Source organism: Eschrichtius robustus, chromosome 1, assembly GCF_028021215.1.
Source record: "Eschrichtius robustus isolate mEscRob2 chromosome 1, mEscRob2.pri, whole genome shotgun sequence".
Classification (NCBI taxonomy): Eukaryota; Metazoa; Chordata; class Mammalia; order Artiodactyla; family Eschrichtiidae; genus Eschrichtius; species Eschrichtius robustus.
The window spans coordinates 54,199,800-54,206,738 of record NC_090824.1 but is presented as its reverse complement, the minus strand read 5'-3'; positions in this window follow the sequence as shown (position 1 = coordinate 54,206,738).

The following is a 6,939-nucleotide window of genomic DNA, read 5'->3' as shown; positions in this document are numbered from 1 at the left end:
TAATGTTATTGATACACACACACACACAGATAAAATTCTTTAAAGATATATGCACAAATGTTAAAAGTGATTTTTGTGGGTGATAAGATTATGATTATTTTTGTGGGATTTTTAAATGAGTAATATCATTATGATTATCTAATTTTTCTATAATGAATCAATTATATAATGAAGGTAAGAGAGACATCTCAAAAATTAATCTTTGTGTTTTCTGTGTATATCCCTATTCCTCTGCTCTTTCATAGGTGTTTTTAGGGTCATTTTTCTCTTCTCCAGCTTAAGAGAAGAGTATAATATACAGGTCATCTAGAGCATATTTCCCTGTCTTCTTCAGAAAAATATCACAAAAGAGAATTTTATTGAATGTCTTACGGAGACTAATATGCACTTGCTTATAGTCTTCCTTTTATTAGACTCCTAGACTTACTTACATAGGATGAGGTTACTTGACTTATCTTTTTCTTTGTGTCACATGCTGGGTTCCAGTGATTACCACCTCCTTTTCTAAGTGTTCACAAGTTGCCTCCCAAGATCTCGGTAAATAATTATGCCTGTAACAATTCTTGCTAGAATCGTTGGGAATCATGTTAAGTTTACCAGATAGCACTGAGCAAAATTATAATTTAAGTAGGAAGACCAAAACTGACCTACATGAAATAATTACTAGTATTTGAGGGCTTGTCTTGGTATATAAGCTCCCCTTCCTGGAGTGTCTTCCTTCTGAATTCACGTCTTTAAATGCCCTCTATCTCTTATGAAACCGTGCACCTCAGATTGGGACTTGAACCCACGTGACCGGGACTCGAACCCCGCCAAAACCCTGACTGGGACTTGAGCCCACGCGGACAGGACTTGAACCCAGCCAGAACCCTGATTGGGACTTGAACCCACACAGCTGGGACTCAAACCCGGCCAAAACCCTGACTAGGACTTGAACCCACACGGCTGGGACTCGAACATGGCCAAAACCCACAGTGTTCCAACTGAGATCACACACCTGGTTTCAGGACTTAATGAAGCTCAGGTTCTTGATGTCTCATTGCAGAAAGAATTCAGTGAGAGACAAAGTGATAGGTAAGAAGTGGATTTATTTAGAGAGAAACACACTCTACAGACAGAGTATGGGCCACCTCAGAAGGTGAGAAAGGCACCAGGGTATGGGGTTGTCAGTTTTTATAGGGGTGGGTAATTTCATAGGCTAATGAGTGGGAGGAGTATTCCAGCTATTTCAGGAAGGGGTGGGGATTTCCAGGAATTGGGCCACCGCCCACTTTTTGATCCTTATGGTCGGGCTTAGAACTGTCATGGCGCCTGTGGGTGTGTCATTTAGCTTGCTGATGTGTTACAGTGAGCGTATACTGAGGCTCAAGGTCTAGTGGAAGTCAACTTGTCTACCATCTTGGACCCATTTGGTTCTTACCAGTTTATGTCATATCCTCAGGCTATGTCATTCTTTCAAAGGTTGTGCCCCTGCCCCCTTCCCACCAAGTTTCTATATTGATTACACTGTAATCAGATGTTTAACCATGCCTTTTAAGTCTTTTGTCATTTATAGATATTTTTGTACTCTTATGCTGTTACAAAAAGTGCTTCATCATCAAGGAGATTCATAGAAAGGCTATGGAAGCAGTTACAACAGTTCCACACCAAGATGATGGCTATGCGAGGATTCCAGCCATACTGACTTAAAACAAGGAACTGTCCTGCCCCTGGGGCCCCTAGATCAGGCATCCAGAGATTTTTACTCCCTGACAGGCAAGGTTGACACCCCTATTCAGCCTTGAAGCAGTTACAGAAGATGGACTTTCGCCCTTCTGCTTCCCATAAGAATATGGGATAAAATCTCTGAGGGGGGAATGAAACAGGAGGGAAGGGGGCAGGGCACAACCTTTGAAAGAATGACATAGCCCACCTGACATGACATAAACTGATTAGAACCAAATGGGTCCAAGATGGCAGACAAATTAACTTCCACTAGACCTTGAGCCTCAGTATACACTCACTGTAACACATCAGCAAGCTAAATGACACACCCACAGGCGCCATGACAGTTCCAAGCCCGACCATAAGGATCAAAAAGTGGGCGGTGGCCCAATTCCTGGAAATCCCCACCCCTTCCTGAAATAGCTGGAATACTCCTCCCACTCATTAGCCTATGAAATTACCCACCCCTATAAAAACTGACAACCCCATACCCTGGTGCCTTTCTCACCTTCTGAGGTGGCCCATACTCTGTCTGTAGAGTGTGTTTCTCTCTAAATAAATCCACTTCTTACCTATCACTTTGTCTCTCACTGAATTCTTTCTGCAATGAGACATCAAGAACCTGAGCTTCATTAAGTCCTGAAACCAGGTGTGTGATCTCAGTTGGAAGACTGTGAGTTTTGTCTGGGTTCGAGGCCTGGCTGCGTGAGTTCAAGTCCCAATCAGGGTTCTGGCTGGGTTCAAGTCCCGACCACGTGGGTTCAAGTCCCAATCTGGATTTAGTCTGGGTTTGAGTCCCGGCACGTGGGCTTTTAATTCTTTTTTTAAATTTTTATTTATTTTTTGGCTGTGTTGGGTTTTTGTTGCTGCGTGCGGGCTTTCTCTAGTTGCAGCGAAGGGGGGCTACTCTTCGTTGTGGTGCATGGGCTTTTCATTGTGGTGGCTTCTCGTTGCAGAGCACAGTCTCTAGGCGAGTGGACTTCAGTAGTCGTGGTGCTCCTCGGCATGTGGGATCTTCCCAGACCAGGGCTTGAACCCGTGTCCCCTGCATTGGCAGGCAGGTCCTTAACCACTGCACCACCAGGGAAGTCCCCCTTCGGTTTTTAAGTAAAAATAAAAGACACATTTTTCATTTTCACCAAGAACTTTATTGAACAACGTATTCACCACTACCTTCTGCCATTTTTTAGGTAATTTCATAATTCTATCTTCCCAAAACTTTTTATCTTTTTGAGCAAAGAACTGTTTCAGATGCCTTTTACAGTCCTCCAGGGAGTTGAAATTGTTTTCCATTAAGAGGTTTTTGTAAAGACCAAAATTAATGGAAATCCAAATGTGCAATGTCTGGTGAACACTGCAGATGTATCAGAACTTCCCAGCCAAGCTGTAACAGTTTTTGCCTGGTCATCAAAGAAACATGGTCTTGTGTTATCCTGATGGAAGATTTACATTTTCTGTTGGCTAATTCCTGATGCTTTTCATCAAATGCTGCTTTCAGTTGGTCTAATTGGGAGTAGTACTTTTTGGAATTAATCATTTGGTTTTACAGAAGGACCTCATAATAGAGGGCTCCCTTCCAATCCCACCATATACACAACATCACCTTTGGATGAAGACTGGCCTTTGGTGTGGTTGGTGGTGGTTCATTTTGCTTGCCCCACAGTCTCTTCCATTCCACATTATTGTACAGTATCTACTTTTCATGCCCTTCACAATTTGTTTTAAAAACGGACCGTTTTCGTTACATTTAAGTAGAGAATCGCACGCAGAAATACAGTCAAGCTTTTTTTTTCGCTTAACTTACGTAGAACCCAATCAAAGCAATTAATATAACCAAGATGGTGCAAATGATTTTTAATGCTTGATTTGGATATTTTGAGTATGTTGGCTATCTCCCACGTGGTATAAGGTTGATTGTTCTCAATTAATGTCTCGATTTGATCGTTATCAACTTCAACTGGTCTACCTGACTGTGGAGCATCGTCCAGTGAGAAATCTCCAGCACGAAACTTTGCAAACCACTTTTGACATGCTCGATCAGTCACAGCACCTTCTCCATACACTGCACAAATCTTTTTTTGTGTGTGTTTCCGTTGCATTTTTACCTTTCTTCAAATAATAAAGCATAACACGCCGAAAATGTTGGGTATTTTCTTCAATATTAAAATGGCTACATAAAAATTCACCAATTTGGTAACTTTTTAAAAAAATGCACACTGATATGACAGCTGTCACAATACAATCTAACAAAATTGTTCCAAATGAAGTTAAAGACAGCTAAGTGCTACTAGAGCCATCTTATGGAAGAAACCGAACAAACCTTTTGGCCAACCCAATATTTTGCGGTACCTTCAAAGGCAGGGACAAATGTCTTCTATGATATCTATGCAACGATTTTATTATGTAGTTCTAGGCACCCACCAATAGTTTAGCGAACTCTGATTCACTTGACTGTTAAGAATTACTGTTTTTGCTTAGAAGTTTACTTTTTCTGAAAATGTTTATCATCTGTGCTCTGGAATATTTCTCCTTTCTGACTGTTCTGCGCTGTCTTCTTAGCCCTCCTTGCCCTGTGTGTGCCCTGAATTTATACTTAGAATTCCTAGAATATTGCCTTAGTTTTTCTCTTGTAAAATGTATTTTTTTAAATACTGTATCGATAATTTTATGAGAGTGGAGTAATAACTCAACAGGAGATGAGGATAACCAACACGATCCATTTCAAAACTTTAAATTTGATACTTCAGAATTGAAAATTAAGGTAACTTCCTATTTATTAATCTCAGCATTCGGGAACTTAGTGTAGGGGATACCAGTGTATATTTTTAAGTGCATAATGGCAATACTCTGAGGAAGAGCAATATTTAAATTGAAGAAATAGACTATGCTTGAGGTACCACTTAATGCCTACATGTATTTCTTGACTGATCATGTTCACTTATCTCAAATATTTAATGTATCTGTGTGTGAATGTTTTATATCATATGTGTGCATTTTTATCTTTCTTCCTTTCTTTTTTTCCCCCCACCCACTCTTCTTTGAGGTGTATGTTGTTCAATATGTTGGCTGATAGTCACAGTGGCTATTGACCACTTGAAATGTGGGTAGTCCAAACTGAGATGTGCTCTAAGCATAAAATACACACAGAAATTCAATAATTTTAGTATGAAAATGAAAAAAAAATTGCAGTAATTTTTATATTGATTACATGTTAAGATATAATATTTTTGGTAACAGTCTAAATAAAATAAAATATGATATTAAAATTAACTTCACCTTTTTTTACTTTTTAAATGTAGCTATTAGAAAGCTTAAATTACACATGTGCCTCATGTTAATGGCTCAAATTAAATTTTTGTCAGACAGTGAAGCCTTAATCAGCTGAAGGATTGGGCACCTTTTCCCCTTTCTTTCTTCCTTCCTTTTCCCCTCCTTCCTTCTTCCCTCCCTTCCTTCCTTCCTTCTTGTGTTCTCCAATGTGATGAGTAAAGCCCTGTAGATAGAGGTACTTGATAACAGCCCAACAAAAGTTGAATGGTCAAAGTGGTCAGAATTTTGGGAGAAGATTATCTGAGATAATTTTATGGGGAAGAAAGGTTAGCTAGCAATGAACAGAAGAAGGTCAGTGGTGAAGGTGTGGGGTTTTCTCCATATAGTTGCTCAGGGATTCACCCTGGCTGAGATACCGTCACTTGTGATACTTCCATTTCAAATTGTGGTTGGTTGCATGATTATTCCAGCAGGGAAGGAGCAAGCTGGAGGATTGTTCTATTTGGACTTTCCATCTCCTATTTTAAGCTTGGTCAAAAAACAAGCACTAAATTATGTCACTCAGGGTCTGCAAAGTTTATCATATTTCCCTTCTATTTGGAAGTTGTTACTTGGGAAACATGTAAATCTGAATACAAAAACTTAAACTCCCCAAAAATATTGTCTACTACAATATGAAAATTATAACTAAAGTTTCAAGGACTAATTTAAGGACAGCTATTATGACTGATTATTTACTAGATTGAAATGTTTTATCAAATACTATCTGCTGTCTGGGAAGTGCACAATCCTTTTAGTTTAATCAGTGATGCTAATAAATTTGCTGCTGTGGACTCTGGCCATGTTCCTTAGTGCCAAACAAAAAAAAAAGCCTTCAACAAAAGGGAGACATAAAGGAATTAGAAAAGTCTATCTTTTGGCAAAATTTTGTTATCTACCAAAGTTCTTTCAAAAATTGACATCTTGTCAGATTAAAAAAATATATACCAAAATTCAGAATTCTTTTCTTTTCTTTTTTTTCTGTGAAGAAGAGAATGCATTAGTAACTGATTTTACAGCCTTCTAGGATAATATTTAGAGAAAATAAGAAAGATTGAATTTTAGCAGTCTCTGTTCAGCCTTCACTGATAATTGATCCACAACATATAATTTTCTCCAATGTGTTATAAAAAGGCCAAACCTGGGAAAAATAGGATCAATTCACCAAAGGAATAACAAATGGAAACTTTTCTATTTAAATAATAACAAAAAGACATTTACATTTTCCCAACTTTGTTTTAAACAAATTATTTTAGTTTAGTTTAGCTATAAACAAACACCTTTTCTAATAATTTTTAAATTATTTTCTCTAATGACATTTCCCTATCTCTACCATAGGAAGTATTTAGATACCAAAAGCATAAATACTATTTTGAGAATTCATTCTTGCCTATTAACTTTCCTTCTTTGCTAGAACACATTTTTAATGACCTGTTAAAAGATGAGCTTCAAAGTGTCCCTTTGGGACTTTGCTGTAGACAAGCTTCTGAACTAGCTTTGTCAAATCCTATCTGGTCTATCCTCATAGCTGATGGAATTAGACATTCTAAATAACAGATACTAAAAACAAACAAACAAAACAACAACAACAAAAGAAAACCAATTAGTGTTGTTTGCTGGGTCAGTAAAGAAGGCATTAATGTTCCCATCCTTTTCCTCTACCATTGGTTCTGTGAGGTGACATTCTCTCACTTCTCAGTGTCTTCTCTTTTGGGTGAGATTATGTGTCTGATGATGGATGCAGTGTTAATGGCTTCCCTTGGTCCATTACGCTGCTTCCTGTGCTACTGAGACCAAGGTGACAGGTTTAGTTCTCCGGAATCTCTTCCTCACATGGTGTTAGAAATAAGCTGATTACCATAGACCTTGTCTGTTACCACTCTTTCTTCTCACTGATCCTTCTACCCCATGGAAGGATATAAGTTA